The sequence below is a fragment of the Rhipicephalus sanguineus genome, chromosome 9 (assembly GCF_013339695.2).
Source record: "Rhipicephalus sanguineus isolate Rsan-2018 chromosome 9, BIME_Rsan_1.4, whole genome shotgun sequence".
Classification (NCBI taxonomy): Eukaryota; Metazoa; Arthropoda; class Arachnida; order Ixodida; family Ixodidae; genus Rhipicephalus; species Rhipicephalus sanguineus.
Window position 1 is genome coordinate 73,749,402 of NC_051184.2, and position 22,769 is coordinate 73,772,170.

General features: G+C 46.1%; 1 long non-coding RNA gene across 1 annotated transcript; it reads left to right on the plus strand.

Moving 5' to 3' along the window:
• Positions 1–1,153: 1,153 nt before the first annotated feature.
• LOC119405326 (uncharacterized) lies at positions 1,154–20,995 on the plus strand. The gene is made up of 2 exons (XR_005186462.2): positions 1,154–1,723; positions 20,780–20,995. It is a non-coding gene; the product is annotated as an uncharacterized LOC119405326 (long non-coding RNA).
• The last annotated feature ends 1,774 nt before the right edge of the window (positions 20,996–22,769 follow it).

The window sequence follows — 22,769 nt, forward strand, 5'->3', positions numbered from 1 at the left end:
CGCACAGGATGTGGGGAGAGTTCCGTGAAGTACATGACATGAGTTATACGATTCATGGTGTGACCTCTCATTCATGTTCGCCAAGCAATCATATGCTATGCCAAGTGAAACGACCACGGGAACGCGCAAACGTAGAGGACTAGATAGATAGATAGATAGATAGATAGATAGATAGATAGATAGATAGATAGATAGATAGATAGATAGATAGATAGATAGATAGATAGATAGATAGATAGATAGATAGATAGATAGATAGATAGATAGATAGATAGATAGATAGATAGATAGATAGATAGATAGATAGATAGATAGATAGATAGATAGATAGATAGATAGATAGATAGATAGATAGATAGATAGATAGATAGATAGATAGATAGATAGATAGATAGATAGATGCTACTACTACTACTACATTGCTCCACGATAATGGGTGCGTCAGGTCGTTCATTCATACGCGCCGCGCTTTCGAAGCATGTGGAACTGTCCAAATACATCATGAAACAAGGCGCTCAGGTGGGAAAATTGCCGACATATCTCTGAAGGCTAGGCCCGCCTGCAGCAAAATACTCGTGATCCCCGATTGAATCATAGGGAGTGGAGTAAGCAAAGGTGTCCCCAATACTGAACTCACAGTGGGTACTTGAACACAGGTTGTGATATATGGTGTTCCACTTCTTGGCTTCTCGTGTGTAATTTTTAAACGCAACTAACCTACTGACATTATATCGACTGGTCGAGGTAGTTGCAAATTTCCGAGTGGTAGGGGTAATTGTAATACACGAGGCGTTGTGATCTGCGACAATAAAAGAAAAATGTAGACATTAGCGCTTAATTATTTTTAATATGATCGGGTTTAACACATACAAAAAAATTTTACCACTACTAGGCGCAGGCAGTACCGTAATGTTTGAGAAAATTCTGGATTACTTTTCACTGTTTTTATAACATTCGGCGCACTATAGTAGCTTAGTTTATTCTGGAGTTAAGGCGAGCCCAGCGATAACGCTGGAATTTTCTCTCATGCATGTGCAAAAGACGACGATAAGATTACTGACGAACGACGTCTGTGGTTCCTGCTTTCGCTGCACTTAGAGCGCTGCTTCTTTTATTGGGCACAAGTTCCCCCAGCAAAGCGTTTGATCGTGACAGGCTGCGTTTTGATTTCTTCACCGTCACAACCACGTGTTTCAAGCGATGATTTCCAGTCAGTTAGAGAACATGAGTTAAAATGTCTTCATGAGAAGAGGAGCATTGTAATCCTCTCAAGATGGATGGACGAGTCCCTGCTGCACACTTTGTCGTATATCATATATAAAGGGTTTCAAGTGAAGAGAGGTTCATGCGAACGTGCACGTGTGAATCATTATGGTTACGGCTTATAGCTTCGGCAGGGCAGTCGTTTTCGTCGCACTTGTATTAATAATATTTGAAATAGAAATCCCATCGTCAGCATTTGGGAATCCTGTGCCATCGCCAACTTTGTCAGGCAATCCGAGTGGTAGTCCTGGTCCAAAACGAGGTGCTCGCACGGGCACTAGTTTCACTTTGACGCGTCAACAAGGCAATAAATATCAGAAACAGATTGCCGCTGCTCAGAAGCAGCAGAAGCAACAGCAACGACCACCACAACCACCACAACGGCGGCGACAATAATAAAAAAAAGATGCGACAATGAAACCGGAAGTTTTTTTGACAGACATGATTCATCCTGCAGACGGTACGTAAATTTCATTTCTATCAGCACCGGCCGCACATTCAGAATTGTATTCCTCTGCAACTCATGCACATCTCACAAGTGCTCCAGCTGTAGTCAGCAAGTATGAAGGTGTAATTAGCTTCCATAGGGCATCTGCTGCAGTTCAGTAGAGACGGGTAAAGTTCACTGCAATGCCTCAAAGTGTTTTTGGAACAGCTTTGCGTAGTGCAAAATGGATAGGCGTCATAAAAAAAAATAAATAAGCGTGAAAATATCTGAGTGTTTGCCAATTCTGTGTTCGCAGTACGCAGCGAGCGGCTTCATAATTTCCAACACACGAGCTAAGACGTAACTTTAAGGGAATGCTGACTCAGAAATTCGAACAATTTCACTGTTGTATAGCACTTCTGGGAGCACATAGGGGTCAGCACGGGGATCGTGGACTTGTGTCCTTGTTGAACCTGCACTGTTTTCTTCGACACATACCGTAAAATCCCGAGCAAGCGCCCCTACCGGAGCCAGTGCCCCCCTCCCTTATTCGGTAGATTTCAAATATGCGCCACTGACCGAGCAAGTGCACCCCCTCCCCTACCGCCACGTTCATTGCTTCATGCACTGTTTTTCTTCGCCTGACGAGGGCGAATAACGGCAGTGAATGCATGCGTATTCAATAAAGCATTTCACTGAAAGCACGGGCGGCTCTTCCGCCGCCATCTTGAATTTTGACCCGTGATGGAGCAAGGCCCCCGTCCCTCCAAACCTTATCGGATTATCTTTCACCGCGGGGGGGGGGGGGGGGGGGGGGGGGGGGGGCTTGCTCGGGATTTTACGGTAGATGTTATCTGTGCAATATCAGCTACAAATGCAGGCTAACACGTGTATATTATTTGAGCTCTCAAGATCGTGCGAACACTGAATAGGAAAGAAAATCACATAGCGATGTAATAAACACGCGGGTCTCTCTTGTAAATAACGTACCTGATGAGTTATGGCCGGGTTATTGGAGGCATGTATGTGATGGAAGACACTGGTAGCAGCACCTTATGATGCAGAGCTTCGCCAGAGGTTCACAGAGCTAACATTGCAGCAACTTACCCACTTTATTGACGCGCTGTAAAGCATTGAGAGTGAGATAATTGTGAGTTCGCAGTGCTCTCATTCTTCTTTCCACGAGAACATTGATGCGACTGAAAAAAAAAAGTTTTATATTATATTGTAGTTGGACAAACACCCCAAGATATCGCTAACAGCTCCAGCGTCGACGTCATCGGCTGCGGTAACCCCGTATCCGCAGACGTTAGGAATTGAGCGCGCAAACTAAAGCTCTGTACTGCCGGGATCATATTGCAGAGAGGTCCCATAAGTGCTTCGGCGCTCTCCATCACGTGCAGCGTCGGCATTCACACATCCAGTTGAGTGAACATAGACGTGTGCTGTGCGCGTACGTGGGATTTGTATACCTTTACAACTGTGCGCTGCCCGATCTAAGAAGGAGCCAGTAAAGCGTTACATCACGCCACTTCCATGTTACTCATCATAGCCCGAGCATGACAGCAGGTGAACGCTTAGCAGCAAACTGCCATAACATTTAAAATGGGTGGCTGGTGTGTCCAATCCAAAGGTCGCGCTAATGTTGTGCTGTCACTGCTTCCATTGTCACTTCTCCGCGTGTTGCTTAACAAATGATCCAAGCGAAAATGCTTCAGCACATCTAATGATGCCGATGTTCCAAGGCACGCGGAAGTCTTCACCTCCGTTGGACGACGACGACGAGAAAAAACATGGTTGATCCCTCCGTCATAGGAATCGGTATAACACGAAAGTAAAACGGGTCCTTACGAAAGTAGTTGAATGTTTACTGTATACATAAGAGAGCTTGCACAATGTCTGTTGGTGTTTGGCAGCTATAGCGCCGTTTAACGTGGAGGCACCCACGTTGACTCTTGGTGGCACATCTCCATCCCGACGACTAACCTCCATGATCAATGATTAAACAAATCTTTGTGGTAGCTATAGTAGTTAACGCTGAGAGCGTAATCAGAGAAAGCGGTGCGACAGCAAAAACAGCGTCGCTGGTTGGGCGCAGAACTTGGGCTAACGTCGCTATCCCGCGGCATGTTAAAGAATTATTGAACGCGACGGCGGGCTAGAGGGAAACGCAACTCGCGTCGTGTCTACCCTCTAGCCTGGCCGCGATTTTTCGCGGGGAGAGCGTAAGTGGGAAACGCGGTGTTATAGCCAAGAGAGGCATGCGCGCGTCGCAAAGCTATTTTTGATACATGTGGATGCTATGAGGAAGGTGGAGCCTTTGGCAAAGGTCGCTACCTTGCGGTGTAAAGCGTTCACAAAATTGCACTTCTCCTATTGGAAAAGCGCCACGGTCACGACGCATTAGTTCACTTTAACACTCCAGATGGCGACACCACCTTGCTGACTATAGTGAACTAGCATACTATAGAATTGAAAGCTGGGTCAGTTGGTGACAGTTCTTGAACGTATTCAGACACAGCGCAACCATGACACGGGCTAAAAGAATACTATATCGCCCACCAAGAGCACTGTGAGAGGAAATTGAGAGATATAAAAGGCGCGTTTGTAACGCCTTCAGAGTTTGTGACCGTGGCGCAATTGATAGCGTATCCATCATCTGTTGTCGCGGACCGAGAGGTCGGCGATTCGACTTCCGTTGATGGAAATTTTTTCTTTGCCATCTGATCGTGTGCACTTTTTTGACGCCGTTTCCGTGACGTAAATACGTCACTTGAAGTCTTGGTGGACCCCGGCATACAACACTTTCGTGTTAAAAGATGGCGTGTTTGAACGCGGTCAGACCAGGCTTGTCGAGAGATAACAGAAAATACTGCGGAGAGCATGCCGTGGCGGTGTAGCGCGCGCTGGCGTTCCAGCGCGGCAAGAAGTGGCACGCTGTCCAACTTCTCTTCGTATTGGGCGCGACGTCCCCCACTGGAAATTCTGGCGCCACCGTCGCCTTAACGTGCTTGGCAGGATCAGCGGCCGCGTCGTCTACTTCGGGAGCGCCGATGAACTCGGAAAACAATTTACGAATGCCACCAGCGCTATAATTTTGACTAAATGGGGAGTTTTCACGCTTGGGCTGCGCGCTTGGCAGCACTTGAAAGCACCGCAATAAGCACTCGCTGTCTTTGAAGGTTTCTTTTGCGGTAAGATAGCACTCGGTGCCGCAGGGCGTCAGCCTTGACACGTGTCATCAGGGTAAGAGGCTGCATGAACCTTGGTTTTCGACCCTTAGAAATTTCAAATCGTCATCGTCTACAACATGCGCGTGCAGCCAGCACTTATGCGAGCAAGATTTCTGCTTCCGCGTGGGGCTCTGATGTTCGATGAGTAGCACAAAGCACTCACTGCGACGCTCACCCGTTTACCCTGGCCAGCTAATGAAGAATTCCTCTTGCAAGCTGGCTCACCTCCATATCGAACCAAAAGTTAGGCTCACTCCCAAATTCTAGTTGGCCCATCCCAACTTTATTACTTTTCTACGGAACCGATGTATATATACTTGTCGGAAAGGTGCCACGGCTTTTATATATTACCAAAATAGCTCGAGAGCTTACCCTAAAACAATGTTGCCCATTAAAACATTACACTGCAGCCTCTACGTCTTGTTTTTACCCTGCTTCGCATATACTTGGTGCAATTACTTCCTTTTCACTGCGATTTGTTGCTCATGCGGGTCGTTGTGTACCATCGTTGTTTGGAGAACTAGCGCATCAAACGTTGTTATGTGACATTTGTTCATGTTCGCTTCGCACGATGCCACGTCTTTCGCCTGGTAAACTGCTTCTCGTTCTAAGAGCAGTCGGGCGAAGCCTACAGCTTTAATCTTTGGTATATGCACGTTTTTATCCTATAGGTACCGGCAAGTTCACTGGAATGGAAAGGGAATGGTAGGAATCATGCTAAAAAAGAAGGAACACCGCAAGGCATATGTTCATACTTGTCTTAGCACAAACCAATGAATGCACTAGATGAAAAAGAAAGAGGAAGAAAGCAGAGAAAAATTGCGCATTGCGCGCGAGCAATCTGCGCTCACCGTACATATTCTGTAAACAAATAGCGCTGGTAAATAATAATTCTTTTTGTCCAAGATTATTATTTGGACTGTAAAAGCTTCCCACGTTTCGAAAGTGTTAACAGACATGTCCAGGAGGGCTTCCGCGTTATGTTTTCATAGAGCGTCGACAGCCAAACTTATGAGGAGCGCGCAGGCGTTATCCCCCTTAGCATGCGAGAGGCGCCCGACAGGGGCCGACTCCGGAACTGCTCTCTTCCTATTGCCGGCACGGGAGTCACGTGACAGAAGTTGAGGTCTTGACTCTCGAGCAAACAGCCGGCTCGCGGCTCTCGCCAATCCACGGAGAAGGGCGCGCTTTAGCGTGGAACAAACCGATACTGCACATGTCAGATGCCATGAAAACGGACTTGCGAGGAGGAATAGGAGGAAATTGATGCTGGTCGAGCTTCCATGTCAAACGGATGCGCAAAGTATCTTTCTGGGCTTGTACTGGGAGGAGTAGAGTGATAGCTCTCAAAATCGCAGCCGCCGACAAGATGCGCGCGGCTAATCGAGATTTTCTAACTGATATTTACACTCTCCCTGGCTCGATCGCAAATCGCCGCACTAAGTAAGCCCCGCGGTTTGGTGATCGAAGAAACAAGCAGTCGCAGCCCTAAACACAGCACGAGCAGCGCTGACTACATTGCAGAAATTGGCCAGGAATGACATCCGTATTAGCGCTCATGCCCTAGTATTTAAGTGAACGTAAAGTACATCGCGGAGCCGCAAAAAGCTCTTGGTTATCGAAACTCCTACTGGTAGCAACATAAGGACACATAATTAAGTATTCGCCTCCCGCTGGGCAAAAACAGTTTTGTTGGCTTTTTATCGAGCCAGTACCAACTGATTAAGAGCGAAAAAAAAAAAACGCCAGGCCTGCGCGGAAAGCGCAGCACAGTCACAGCGAAAGCTGGAAGAGCGGCGTTTCTAGAGCCCGTTAAGCTCTCTTGGGGCTACAATACAAGTACACTAGAAAGGTACCCACTACGCCATAAATCACAATTTTTAAGAAGTTCGGAAGCACCGACTAAGCCATTATTCGTCATTCTGCGGAGAGCGAGGCACCAGCTACACGTCTGTGAGGCATTATGTGCACTTTGTTGACGCGACGACTGATGACGATGAAGAATTATGGCTCAGCCCTTTGTAATGGGTTGGAATCTTTAAACGGCCCACCAGTTACGTAATTTGCATTAGGTGACGCCCGGTCGCTATTTCCCTCTCCCGTCATGCTGTATAACATACGTTGACGTGGAAGAGAGACGGGGGGGGAGGGGGGGGCGAAGAACATTACTGAGACCCCGAGGAAATGGATCATGCGCTTATGGGCTTCCTTGGCAACCAATACAAGTGCACTTGCGAGGAACCCACTACGCTATAAATCATTGTAATTTCACTGAGACCCCGAGGAAGTTGATCATGCGCTTATGGGCTTCCTTGGCAACCAATACAAGTGCACTTGCGAGGAACCCACTACGCTATAAATCATTGTAATTTTTGAGAAGTAGGGCAGCAGGCACTGTGCCATTTCTCGTCATTCTGCGGAGAGCGTTGGTACCTGCTGAACGCATGTAAGGCATTATGCGCACTTTGTTGATGCTGTGCCTGATGAAGATGAAGAATTATGGCAGAGCCCTTTCTAATGGGTTCGAAGCATTGAACAACCTACTCATTGCGCAATTCGCATTGTGTGACACCTCGTTACAGAATTCACGTTGTGCGACGCTTGGTGCTTATTTTACTCTTCTACCACGCTATATTGCATACGCTAATGTGGTTCCTTCCCGACATGAAGCCTGTAGAGGACCTTTTTGCAAAGCAGTTTCAAGCACCGGCATGGCTCAGAGGTTGAATAATGGGCTCCCACGCAAAGGGCCCAGGTTCGAACCTCGTTCCATCCTGGAATTTTTTCTTATTTCGTTTTTTTTTCTTATTTCGAGCGATACTGGTTACGGACACCGGCGGCGGCGGCGGACAACTACGGCGCCAAAAACGGCCGGTGAAGTGATCTCATAACAGCTTTCGCTGTAAAACTGCCGGAAAGCGCAGCACAGTCACAGGCCTGCGCGGAAAGCGCAGCACAGTCACAGCGAAAGCTGGAAAAGCGGCATTTCTAGAGCCCGTTGTAAACTCTCTTGGGGCTACTAATACAAGCACACTAGCAAGGTACCCACTACGCTATAAATCACAATATTTGTGAAGTTGGGAAGCACCTACAACGCCATTTTTCATCATTGTGCGCAGAAGCGAGATTCCAGCTACACATATGTAAAGCATTATGTGCACTTTCTTTACGTGACGACTGATGACGGTGAAGAATTGTGGTTCAGCCCTTGTAATGGGTTGGAAGCTTTAAACGGCTCACCAGTTACGTAATTCGCATTAGGTGACGCCCGGTCGCTATTTCACTCTCCCACCATGCAATATAACATATGTTGACGTGAGAAAGAGAGACAGAGAGAGGAGGGAAGAATTTTATTGAGACCCTGAGAAAATGGATGATGGGCTTATGGGCTTCCTTGGCAACCAATGCAAGTGCACTTGCGAGGAACCCACTACGCTATACCTCATCATAATTTCTGTGAAGTAGGGAAACAGCCACTATGCCATTTTTCGTCATTCAAAGGAGAGCCATGGTACCCGCTAAAAACATGTAAGGCATTATGCGCACTTTGTTGGTGTTGTGCCTGATGACGATGAAGAATTATTGCAGAGCCCCCTGTAATGGGTTGGAAGCATCCAACAGCCCACTCGTTGCGCAATTCGCATTGTGTGACGCCTGGTTGCACAATTCGCGTTGTGTTGTGCGTGGTTGTTATTTCACTCTTCTACCACACTAAATTGCATATGTTAATGTGGTTCCTTCTTGACATGAAGCCTGTATAGCGTCTTCTTGCAAGGTAGTTCCAAGCACCGGCATGGCTTTGGGGTACAACACTGGGCTCCCACGCAGAGGGCCCAGGTTCGAACCCCGTTCCATCCTGGAATTTTTTTCTTATTTCGTTTTTTTTTTTCTTATTTCGAGCGATAGTGGTTACGGACACCGGCGGCAGCGGCTGCGGCGGCGGACAACTACGGCGCCTAAAACGGCCGTTGAATTGATCTCATAACAGCTTTCGCTGTAAAACGGAGGTTCACAAATTTTGTGCCAACACTTGGGCTACGCTGAACCATGTGATGTACCTCCCTGCTCAAATCCGTTACCATGACTGCAACCCACTTGCGGTAGAACTCAACCACACCTATACAGAAACGGAAAGATTTCTACTTAATGAGAGGAATGTGCTTCGGCGACTTTAGGAACACTTTGACGCAACTCGCACTACGACAACGAAAATAATGGCTTCGGGGTCGCACTGTAACTGAGCTGTCGAGAACACGTAATCTTCTTCTCTCTGTTAGGTACTTCTCTAGTGCGACAGTACGTTCGTAAGTGAATGTTACGAGCAGGTCTCGAAGATTTATGACTGCTGGATATTCTTCACAGAAATCCATGTCTAACACTACTTACCGCGAACGATGACGTTGCATGATGAAAAAGCTAATAAAGTGGCACACTTTTATCAGAATCGTGGCTCTGCAGCATCCCGCCCGTCTGACGAAGTCACCGATGCATATGCACAGCTGGCCGCGTACCTGCCGCATAAAATACTTGTGCAGTGTAACTGCTAATGAACCGCTTTGAACTAAATTGTCGCCGCCGGTGTCTTCGAAAGCAGTTACCATCATAAGGCCTGCTTCGAAGTATCTGCGATGCGCACTTCGTTTAGCGGGCTCATAAAAATGATGCGGGGGGGTCTGACTCACCCGTTCGGCGTGAAGTCTTTTCACTTACACTTGGTGTCGACGTGCACAACAAACCCGTTTGTCTAGGACGCTGGAGCGACGCCCACAGGAGTGCACGGGTGACATCTACAGATAACACGGGGATTGAGAGAGGCCACATCAGAGCATGCGTGGCCACAAGTGACGCTCCTGCCTTGCATGCAAATGCTTGTGGTGCTTTTAGCTCCCTGCAATACTTACCGTAAGTCCGCTCGCTTCACCGCCTAAGCGGCACGAAAACGACGCGGCGAGCCCGATCCGAAATATCCGGTTCGAGACCGATTCTTAAGCCACGCGAAAGAGGAACGCCGCTCCTCTTCATGGTAAGCCATACTTGGGCGCTTGGGCTGCGCTAGCTTGTAAGCCACGTGATGTATATATCCGGCCGCACATTCAAGATGGCGGTCAAGGAGCCGGCGATGATTCGCATCGGCGTTATCGCAAACAACCCTTGCTGCACGACAAAACTCACAGCCTCTACGAGGAAGCGTTCCTCGAGAGCCTGATTTGGATTAAAATTGCCGAGAAGACTAAAATTAGCAGAAGGGGCAGCACCAGCGAGTCGGCGTGCCCCAACATAACTCGGTCTTTGCGCAGTTGGCGAATCCGCCTTCGCCGGCGTCGTGTCCGCTTCTGTAGTTTCTGCTTTATCTGCTCAAAGCAACGGCTTGAAAAGGCAAAAACTAGTCATTTTCCGTGTTTTGCACGCAGAAATTGAATTCAGTGCTAAATTAACAGCTCAGAACACGAGCAAAATGGAAGGAATTCTGGAAGTGGGGAATACGGCGGCACGCAGGATGCGCAGAACAAATGTGAACGTTTTTCACGCACGCAAACAGGTTTTTCCGCCAGTTCTAACGTTTCCACTCGCTCTTCGCTTCTCAAGTGTGAATGCGCTTTTAGCGTTGGGCAGAAACGCCAGCTCCGGGAAAAAATGGCCGCGTATTTGCGTGCTTCGCTGCAAATATCGTTGAAAGACGACAGTCATCTGCCATTTATGGTTTGCCTTGCCTCAGACACCGCCTCCTCGATTCTGAATCGGCCGCATCTGGCTGATATTGATAAAATAGAGGAGGCGCTGCGTTAGATATGAACGCCACCTGGCAGAGGCGTCGGGAAAATGAGCTTGTGCAGAACCCAGGGCCACTTCCAGGTGGCGGCACCATATCGTCGGCAGAGGGCTTTTTCGTGCATAGCGTCGCATTTTCAGCGCAGCCTAAGAAACACTGGCAGAAGGCTTTTTCGTGCATAGCGTCGCATTTTCAGCGCAGCCTAATAATCACTATGGTCTTTATAATTACGTATCAATGTATTTTGCAGTAAGGTAACACACCACCTAATACTTACGTATTGATGTTGCGCCTCATATATGCGTAATATTTGCTTTTTGATCAACAATGTTCACAAGTATGAAAGCAGCTACCAGTTCAAGATGGCTGGGTGTTCAGCAAGTGCTTAAACTTTGGTCGGGTGGCTGAAACGTGTCACATACAGATAGACCGAGAGATAGACCAAAATTTCGGAGTTCAAGTATCCCAAGAAAGAGCATCGTTTTTTTTTTATAAAAATCACGGCAAGGCGGCACCCGTTCAAGCTGGTTCCTACCTTCTCGAATTCATAATGTCGTCGTCGTGTGCTGTGTGGCCCGTCAGTTCCAATCAGGCGCTTGTAATTGCGTTATATTTGCGTCGTGACGTTTGGATCACAATGTATTCGTGACTATTTTCCCGGTTTCCAAGAATCAGTCTGAGATTTTCGAAGCAGGCTTGGCTGAACAGACAGCTAATCTCAGTAATAAGGACAAAACATGCGTGATACCTTGTCCTCAGCGCGAGATAACAAGAAGCGATAGCCGACTCCACCGTTTATTTATCACCGTCAGGACAGTGGGCCTGACGCAAGCACGAGTTCGAATCGAAGCGTGCAGTCGCGCCTGCATCGGTTCTGCCCTGTTGCTTCGCCACAACAATTGCCGGCGGTTACCGATACAAGAATTAAATGCATACGACGTACATTCGAAGCGCGATTAGCGTATCCGGTATCGCCGTGATGTTGCACGTGCCAAACAAACACACTTTTCTTAACCTTGCAACTTATAAGACTAATCAATGCAGAACTATGCTTTACTGCCCAAACATGTGGCTTGCTTGCACCTCGTAGCTTCCACCCTGCTTCAAAGGGCTTGTGAGATAGAATGTAGAGACCGCTGTGCTTAGATTTAGGTGCATGTTAAAGAACACCAGATGACAAAAATTTCTGGAGCCTCGCAGAACGTCGTCTTTTATAATCACATCGTGGTATTGGGACGTAAAATCCCAACAACTGTTATCTTATTATCAACGCGAACTTCGTGGTGAACCTTGGGTTCTCAGCAAGAAACTTAATGTTGCTATGTGCAAGCGCCATAAAAAGAGGTGTGTAGCCCATGGTTCAGACACTCGACTTCGGAGCCTGCGGACGTCGATGCAAATGGAAGCTCGGCAAGAAAATATATTCTGCTCTATAGTTGAAACTCGATTTAACGAAGTGATGATTGCGCTCGACTTATTTCGTTAAGTTGGGAAGTTCGTAAAATGGAGAAAGGGGTTTTTCGGGCCTTCGAAATTAAACGTGTAACGTAGCGACACCCAAGTCTACCGCGGCATTTTACTTGCCCCGAACACACACGCCTGTGCGTGTGAAAAATCCGCCAGTGCAGTCCGGACATGGGGCCTCCCATTGCCGGGCGATACAGGCAAGGTAGACGGTCACGTGAAGCTAAGGCAAGCTGCCGATATTTAAAGACGGAGAAAAAGTAGGCAAGTAATGTGCGAGCAGGGAGATCGAGAAAGTTGCGAGGAAACGATCAGTGCCATCTGTCGCATAAATGATTAAATAAAGAATGCCGCCACTAGCGCCATTCGCTACAAGACAGCGCTACCGACTGTCAAGTCCGTTGTCCCGTGCCGCCTCGTTAAAATAAAACTAGAACCATGAATAGCGCGGCTATATGTTTGAATGCAATACCGTTACAGCTTAGAATAACAGAGAGCTGAGCTAGTTGGTACGTATTCATTCTAAAAAGAGATAGGGCGTGCAAACACGGACACAAGAAAGAGATCAGGACACCATCCTGATCTCTTTCTTGATCAGGACACCGTCCTGATCTCTTTCTTGTGTCCGTGTTTGCACGCCCTGTCTCTTTTTAGAATGAACCGTTACAGCGCACGCCCACTGACAAAATTGCAAAGAAATCGTCGCACTTTAATTATTTCTGAAAAACTTCTGTAACCGGGTTTTGTGCCATGATATCGCTCCTTTAATTCCAGTTGATGGCAACATTCAACCTAATAGGTACCCGTAACGACGAATGGAAATTTATGCGTTTTATCAGAAAATTCGTAAAATCGCGTTTCGTTAGATCGAGTCTGAACTATGTTAATTCATTTCTTCATTCTCCAGGCGTTCTTTATGACGCACTTGTTCTTTTTCCGTCGCTCCATACAGGGCACGAATCCTTTTAATCTAACGCTTCAAAATTTATGACGTCATTAGGTGACGTCATTTATCACTCGGAGGAGGTCACGTAATTTTTCAATTCATGGACGGACGCCGCAAAATGAAGCAAATGTACAATTTCGCTGTAATATTTGCTCAGAATCATTACTTACGCCCTCCACAAGCCAGGGTAAATCACACAAGGTTTCCACAGGAAGGCTGTACATTCTTCAAGGAGGATATGCTATTATTATCGCTTATTTGGGATTACACTTAAAGTTAACGCGGATTGTCAGGTGTATGTGGATTTCAGCGTCCTTTGTCGGGGTACCGGGTGGCCTACCGTGGTTACGGAGAAGTTATTTTTGACACATTTCCTGCTGGTATAATGGTCCACGACAACATGCATATTGTCTTTTTCGTCCGCATACACCGCGCTTTGAAATTATAACGAACTTTGAGACAACATTATGGGACAATGCGCTCGCGTGGTAGAATTGCCGATTAACATTGCAAGCCTGTACCCGCCTACATCAAAATACGCATGCTCCCAATATCTGCGTGTCCCAGATCCCATATTCGCAATAGGTACTGGAACATGGTGTGTCAATAAGCGTCCCGCTCCTTGGACTTTGGTGTATATTGGGTAAAAACAAGCAACATAGTGACATGCTGTCGACAGGTAGGAGGGAGTAGCGTAGTCTGTTGCAAATTTACGGGACCGTTGTGAACACACACACACACACACACACACACACACACACACACACACACACACACACTACATTATCGGGCAGAACATGTGTTTGGGAAAAAATGACTACCTAAACTTTAGTTTCCGTGTGAAGGGGGAAGTGGTATAATATATTGTAACGCACAATTCAGGCAGGTTGACAATAACTATTTATTAAGGGCTAACTTGTGCCCGGAAAGTAAACGAGAGATGTTGGTAGAGTTCCTTGCCGGAGACCAAGAAGAACAAAAACTCAGAGAAGTCCTCGAGCGGGGCGTCACTTCTTCACCGCATCACGCGCTCAGAAGGCGCGTGCTGTCACGCCCTTTTCTTGTTTTGCCCTCGGGCCGTTGTTCTCTTGGAGGGCGCACGAACCTGCGCGCGTAGTTTGAACATGGTGTCTGTCTTGCGTCAATATTTATTAGGCGAATAAATGAGACGGAAAGAAGAAATAAAGCCAACGTAAGCGAGAAACTTATAGCAATGATGTGTAGACTATGGCGAATTTTGTATATTCCCCAGCCAGATATGAACAGAGTTTAATATTTTATGACAGCTCTATTCTTGGCAGCTGCCGGAACGAAAAATCGACAGCCCCCGCTGCTTTCAAGAAAAGGGTATTTTATAATGTTACCGTAACCAGAAATATGGCGTATAATAGCGCACTGCAATAAGTTGAGCCATCCTAAATACAGACGCAATAACTAGTAGTCAGTTCGAAAGCACGTAGTCAAATGTCAGCGCGAAGAGAGAAGCATTTTTGCGATCTAAAGATTGATGCACGAGTTCTTGCCACACACTTTGTCGTATATATTATATAAAGGGTCGCGCATGAAAAGAGGTCCGTTCGAGCGCGCACGTGTCGCTCATTATGGTTACGAATTGTAGCTTAAGTACGGCAGTCGTTTTCGTCGTCTTTATATTAATATTATTTGAAAAGGAAATTCCATCGTCAGCATTTGGCAATCCTATCCAACCGCTAACCCTCTCAGGCTATCCGAGCGGCTACCCCAGTCAGAAACGAGGTGCTCACACAGGCACTAGCCTGACTTTGACGCGTCAACAAGGCAGGGAATTTCAGAATGCGATTGCCGCTGCTCAGAGACTACAGAAGACACAGCCACGTCAAAGACTGCGGCCACTACTACAACGACCACGCTAACAAAAAATGCTGCCATGACCCGGAAGGAAACTTCACAGATATAGTTTCTCTTCCACATGGTATGTAAGACGTTTAATTTCGATCGGTGCACGCCAGACGCTCATATTTGTATTCTTTTGCAACACATGGACCTCTCACAAGTCCTGCAGCTGTAGTCAGTATGGATGCAGGTCACAGGTGTATTTTCAATGAGCTAAACACATGATCCAGTTCAGTACACGCGTTAAGAAAAGTCCCGTACCGTGCCCTAAAGACATTACGGAATTTCGAATAGGAGTCCGAAACGTTTCAGGGCCCCCAAAGAAATGGTGTTGAGTACACTTAGCATGCGCGAGACCCAAAGAGCTTTGCATGTTCCATTGGCGACGCTATTCCTAAAATTTACCGGGAACCCCAAAGCATGCCCCCAAGGGGTTTGTGTCAAACAAGCATGACGACACCCACTGCAGCGACGGCTCTCCGCCAAGACCAACTTCACTCGATTTCTGAGCAATGGATGTTAAAAAGAAAGCTGGCATATAGGCTATCGCTTTCTCATACCGCTCGCATACGGGAAAGATTGGCCGAAAAATAGGCCATGTTTTGAAGACCAGTTGTCGATCTGAAAGCTGCTAGGCTTGACGCAGTCAAGGTGGCTAGAAGTTGGATTTTCTTGGCTGATGACGGCAAGGATGTGAACTCAATGAGTCGATGGATATTGCCAGCGAATTGCTTACCAGTATAGCTCGCAAATAGGAAGTTTAAATACGTGTACTGAAGGTAAACATCTGCGCTTTCCACACGCACAAAAAATAGTCAAGGGAAAGCTGTTACGTAACATCTACAGCGCTAACACGGGAATTTATATGAATACATATTGGAAACGACCTCAGTATCAGTCTAAGAGACTCGATAGTTCCAAAAAAATATGGCCCTACCAATGCCGTATTAAGGTTTCTAAGTTTTTTTTTGTTCTTTCTTCGACCAATTGAAGAATGGAATCCCGATGAAATTGTGTCTGCAACAAATATTTCTTCTGCCATAGAGAAGTGTCTATAAATCCACTTAAATATTACTTGGAATCTGTATATAATGGGATGTCTTACGGTCTCCTTTGATTGTGTTGTGTCTTTTACCACGATGTCTATATGCTAGCTCTATGGCTTTGATACTGCTGATCGGTAACATTTTATAACAATTTTACGTGTGTAATTAAGCACCTATGATAATTCCTAGCTCTGGCATGGTACTTATATGTCATAAATAAGTAAATAAATAAATAAATAGATAGATAGATAGATAGATAGATAGATAGATAGATAGATAGATAGATAGATAGATAGATAGATAGATAGATAGATAGATAGATAGATAGATAGATAGATAGATAGATAGATAGATAGATAAATAAATAAATAAATAAATAAATAAATAAATAAATAAATAAATAAATAAATAAACATGGCTCATCCCTCCGTCATAGGAATCGGTGTAACACGAAAGTGAAACGTGTCTTCGCAGAAGTAGTGCTTATTGTGCAGTGACATTTAAGAGCTTGTACAATGTCTCTTCGTGTTTGCAGCTACAGCACCGTTTTGACGTGGACGCACCAATGTTGACGGCATGTCTCTATTGCGACGACTAACGCCCATGATCATGATTAAACCGCTGTGGTAGCTGACGCTGTGAACATATATTTTGACACAACAAATCGTGAATCCCGCGTAAGGATGATATGAACAAGCTCATAATCAACATTGGTACCCGGTATGCACTTCTTCAAAACGTCGTCAATTAAGGAGAGAAACGGCACGGTGTGCACTTTCTAGCAATCGGTGACCGACACTTGCGCTCAAGCATGCACTACCACACACTACGCTTCAGCAACACGGGAGGTAGAGGTTCATAGCCTGAGCCGCAAGCGTGTGCGTCCCGCTGGCCTCTGTCTCGCAGGCGTTAGTCTCGCTCCACTAAGGCACGGCATTCGCCCGTCGAAATCGCGTCCTTTCTGCAACGCGTATTGCAGCAGTTTTGTTAGTCGGTGCTCTCACAATCGAAGCAGTCGGCGGCGGAGAAATCCCGTTGGTGCATGTGGAAGCTGCACTACTCCGATGAGCCGACGCACGCTAACACGAAGCGAAAGGCAAAGAAAGAACGTAATCAACGTAACTGCGTCAAGGGTGCCTCGGCGACGCCAGCGCGGCCAGTGTACCTCGCTGGTATTGAGACGCTGTAACCATGACCTCCGATATCGCGCGCAGTCTCGGAGGAAGCGCTAGTAAGTGTCGATAGTGAATCTTCTTTTCACCTCTCACAGACGGCGGCACCGCCCCGCTCCGCGCCGCCTACCTACACTGCCAACAGAGAGCACCGTGCGAAAGAGAATGTGTGAAAGATATAAGGCGCGTTCGCGCCGTGTCCAGCACCTGCCGCGTTAGCTTTGTCGGTAGGGCGTCGGGCGCTTTTTTTTTATTAAATGTGTTTAGGGAGAGGTTGGTGCCTATACATGGCTGCGGCTACTCCTCTTCCCTTACTTATTAATTAGTGTCACGAACTTATAACTAAAAGTACACTCACTCACGGAAATGTCCATTTAAAAGGAATGTTCATACGTCATGCATAATGTCCACGTGATGACAACAATGTCCACACACAAGACCCACAAGAATCGTTTGCACTTTGCCGAAGAGTTCAACCCACAGTGCCACAGTCCTTTGTATAGTGCGATCACATCACATAAAAGTCACTGGGCATTGCCCACACTTGAAACACATTTTAAACACAGCTGTCCTTAATCACAAGAGGCAACGCGAAACATGTGACTAGAAGTATCTGAATGTGAATCGGGCGCTTGCCGTCGCGGCCGCAAGATCGTGGGTTTGCTATCCCAGCGGGGGAGCTTTTGTTCGTTTTTTGTCTTTCTAGCCCGTTGGGGTCCATTTTATCAACGTCATATCCGTGACGGATGTACTTGGTGGACCCCGGCATAAAACACTTTCGTGTCAATAAATAAATAAATAAATAAATAAATAAATAAATAAATAAATAAATAAATAAATAAATGTGTTAAAAGGACCTGAGTGTTTGCCAATTTTGTATATGCAATAGTCACTCAGCAGCTCGGTAATTTCTAGTACACGGACTCCGAACACATTGTCACTTCTAAAATTCTTCAGTCAACATTTTTTTTTTTTTTGAAATCGCTGGAACAAGACGGGACATGAAGGTACAATAGAGCAAAATCTGTCAACAAAACATAAAATGAAAAAAAAGCCACTACGCTCCATTCCGTCAAAGCCGTCGAAACGGTGAAGCTGATCCCCTCTTAGTCATGCTTCTTCCCTTCTATTGCCTACGTCGAGCGGCTTGCTCCTCGAGAGTACGAGAAGTCTTGGGCACTCTGGAAGAGCGAACTCCCGAAGATCCGACACGCTCTTTCGTACTCCACCCAGGCCCTCACTTATCTACTAGAAAACAGCTGGGTTCTGATGAGCTCTCCACCGAGTCTCACCCTTGCCTCCCTTGGCGCACCACTCATTCGTCCCCTTTCCACAAAGCTTTACTCTCGACCCTCTCTGCAAGGCACTGTTTCTCCCTCTCTACCAGGTCTCTCTCGACCCGGCGCAACCCTCCCCTTCCAGACCGCAAGGCCACGTGACTAGCGTTACACCGCCGGCGCCGGCGAAGGGTCAACCAAGAACAGCTTCGCTCTTAAAGAGAACTAAGGGGCACGGGGTGGGCAGCAGTTGGCACCACATATGACTTTGGATAACGTGAGCACAACGGCCGCGTCGTCGCCTCAAACTTACGGTGGCACGCTGAGAATTAAAGATGACCGACGCAACGGTACAGCCCTAGCACTGGTGTGGTTTGGATACATCTGTGTTTTTATTTTATAATTTTAGTTATTTATCTGTACGTTGCTCACATCGGGCTATTGGGTGAGTCGGAACGTTGGAGAACGCTACTAAGGCATCAAGGAAAAGACATCTGCACAGAAACAGTGCAATGGACAACGCCGTTTGCAACCATGTGTACTTATGTTTCGACCCACGCTCAAAAGTGGCTCGGAATTGGAGTGGACTGGAGATATGTCTAGAATTCGCGGAAGCAATCTTGCTGTTCTTGCCATAAAACGAAGGAGACGTCGTGCTGTCTCAGCCAAGTCTACGGACACGGGATGTGCGAAAAGTTTTCAACGAAGTTGCGGTAGTAGGAGAATATGCCCGCAATACTGCAAACTTCGCGCTTATTTGTAACCGTCAGAATATGGGGAGCAGGAGTGTTTTTCTCCGGATTAAGGGGAAATTCAGATTTACGACGTTGCCAAGAAACTTCAATTTGTCTTAGGCGAAGTGGCATTTTTTCAGATTTAAAAGAGAGAGCAGCTGCATGAATCCGCCGAAGAAGGACCGCCTGTAATGGTTTGAAGTAATCTTGAAACGTCCTGATAGGACGGCTAGATCATTTCAATAACTACCATAAGATTCGAACCTAATATTCGGCTAAGAAAGTATCCATCACCCTTCGAAAAGTGGTGGGCTCACATGAGAAACCACAGGAAAGCCCTTTAAAATTATACAGGCTGACTAACATATACACTACCAGCACTCTTCTGTCGGTTGCGCTTTTTAATTTAAACTGGCTCTGTAGCTAATGCGCTGGTCCACAAAAAAAAAAAAAACAAGAAAACAGTACACTTGCAGTTGGCGATATTAAGAGTAATATACCAGGAAAACGAGATCAATTTATATTGACATATTTACTCTTATGGTAATCTACGCGAAACCTCAAGCTACCGTCCTTTCTCGCCACCGAAACAGGTGACGTCACCAGAGAAAAGGATAACTTTATAAAGCCCTCTGTATCCTCTGGTTAAAAAACCCAGTAAGAAAGTAAGATCACTGGTGGCACAGTTGGGTGAGTCGGTCATACATTGACATTTTTGATCCGGCCCTGCTTTAATAAGCAAAATTTCTCAACACAGTCATTCAACGCAAGCACCAGGCAAGCACCAGGAGTTTTGGGCTCCTAGCAATGTCACTGATGATCGGCGCTCCTTGAGAAGCGATCATTGACAACTATTTCAAAGACGCACGGGCTTAATCGACATGTCCGAAGTGAGTAGTACGGCTACGCTGAACCAGATCATACAATTCCCCGCTTAGATTCGCCATCGTGATTACAACCCACTTGCGCTGGAGCTCAACCACACCTCCAGCAAACGAGAGCTTGCCACCAAATGAGACGAATATGTTTGTTTTGGCGATATTAGCAACACTTCGATGTCACTCCAACTCAGCGGCTTCGGGGTGAAATCTCGTTCGCTCTTTTAGGCACTTACCCACTGCGACAGTAAGTTCGCTGGATATTGTTAGGGGCATGACCTCGAAGGTTTAAGGCGGCTCAATATTGCCCAAGGACATCCGTACCCAAGAGTACTTACCGCGTACCAGGACGTTATTTCACTCCCCTACCACGCAATATAACATATATTAATGGTAGAAACAGGGAGAGGGAAGGTAATAACAGTATTGAGGCCATGAGAAATTGAAAAGAAAAATAGATAGAAGAAGAGCCTCAAAGTACATTTAGGCATTTTAAGTGTTTCTGTTTTATGACCTGCCATTTATGCGGTATTGGTATGTAGATAGCGAACGGCAGGAAATTAAGAAAAACAGCAAATTTACATGCCTCCAAATTAAGGCGGCGTTAGCCGTTAGAGCAGACGTTTTCGGACCAAGTGCCCTATCTTCACCTTTAAACTTTCTTAAATATCGTTTCTTTCCTTTTACATTCCGGCAGGTTGCTCCATAACAGATGAATCCTGTAGCGGTCATCGCATAAGAGGGCGCTCACATGCCACGGAACTGTACACCCGCTGCAAGAACGTTTGGGAGGACCTCAGCAACAAACCGTCAGAAGGATCTGTTTCTGTCATTAAGCTTGTTATTTGTCTTTATTTGTGTGGTGCAAAGTAAGATGAAAGTGTAACACAGGTATTAAAAGAAGTTAAACTGGTTTGAGTGTGGTTAGTTGCTTGTTTGGTTGATACAACAGTGTTATTTTTTTTACTCAGTGCAAAGATGGGGCATTTAAGTAAAATTCAGCAGGTGCTACACTCCTGTAGCACAAGGCAAGGAAAGCAAGGTTGCACTCATATAACTCAAATCAACTGCAACTTTTGTGATTATATGTCGTTTTCAAAGACTAGCGAAGTATACACTACGCGTCTTTAAGGCACGCAGACCTACGTAGCTGCATATTTTGTTGATACTGTGGCTGCTGCTGACGAATGAAATGAATGACGGCTGAGCCCTTTTTTAATGAGTGATGTTCACAGCAGTCGCTCGTCATGCAGTTCACATGGTGTTGTGCCTGGTACAATTCTACACTTCTTCCACGGAATATTCCACGGAGAATTTTAGCGTGTACGGCATTCCGGTATACGCAGAGGTGTTTGCGGAATATGGAGTTAACGAACGACATAACCGGCATCTTCTGACGCTTGTACGACCTCATGTTTCTTTGATTTAACCGAGTGCCTATGACGAAAAACATGTTTAAAATGTAACGCATTGAAAATTACGCCGCTGCCGAGAATTTACAGAAGCAGCGAAGTAGAATACAGTGTGTTTCTACAGTAATAATGTTGTGCTTGCCCGGTGAATCTCTGCGCCGCCAGATGGCACCTTTTATACGGCTACGGTAAGCAGATGTTACGCTAACGATAAGAAGTCTGCGAGCAAAGTAAAAATCTCCGCTAAGTCTGTTAATTGATTTCTTCGCCCGATATGACGCCTATACAGGTTCATTTTGCACAATAGTTTCAAACACTGGCGTGGCTCATTGGTAAAACAATTTTCTTGCGACGCAGAACGCTGCGGTTCGATTCAAGCCACCGCCCTTCTTTTTATTATCATGTCTGAGAGGTCAAACAAGCCTCTGCGGCACTTTTTATTGCGATAGCAATTATATGGACAGTCTCGGCTGGTTTTTGTCCGTCCCCGTCGCCGTCATTCACCGTATATGTACAGGTATGCATATATATATATATATATATATATATATTGTGATGACAAAGAACGACACTGGGGTCCAGGCGCGCGGGGAGCTGATCGAGGCAGAGGAAGAAGAGGTTCAGAATAGATTCAATTATTAGATCACGACTACTCATTACTCCGCTGTTAAAAATAGGCTTAAACTTAACTGAAGAAATTATACTAAGCTTCGGAGCCTCAGGGTTGGGATACTCCCATAGGGATGCCTTCAATGCCGTGTGTAATTTCATGCAAACCACTAAACGTGTACCATTTTAATCTTCCTTCAAAAACACTCTTTATTAAAATGCGGTTCGATATATCTAATCTCACCAAATTGTTCTGATCAGGTTAATACGGCTGTCTGAAATACGAGCGCAATAGCATAATTTTTGAAGTATTAATTTGATGTCTTATTTATTATTACCATTTCTACTCTTAATTTTTTTAAACCATTTTACATTCTTTGAATAAGATTTTAAGCTTCAACTACATATTCTTGGCCCATCCCCCAGAGTGGGTACGTGCCATAGAAAAGAAGGCAAAACAAACAAACAGCTTGGCCCAGGAACGGGTGTTGTCTCTGTCTGGTTCTTCACGATGGCGCAGCCTCCGACGTCAATCGAACCTTGAAGCGGAAGCCACGTGTCCTCGAGGGTCATCGGCAGCGCGGGTCTATCCATCCAAGGAACGCCGTCCACGCTTCCTCTATCATGGATTCCACGACTCGACCGCTGCTGCCGCTACTTATCGAA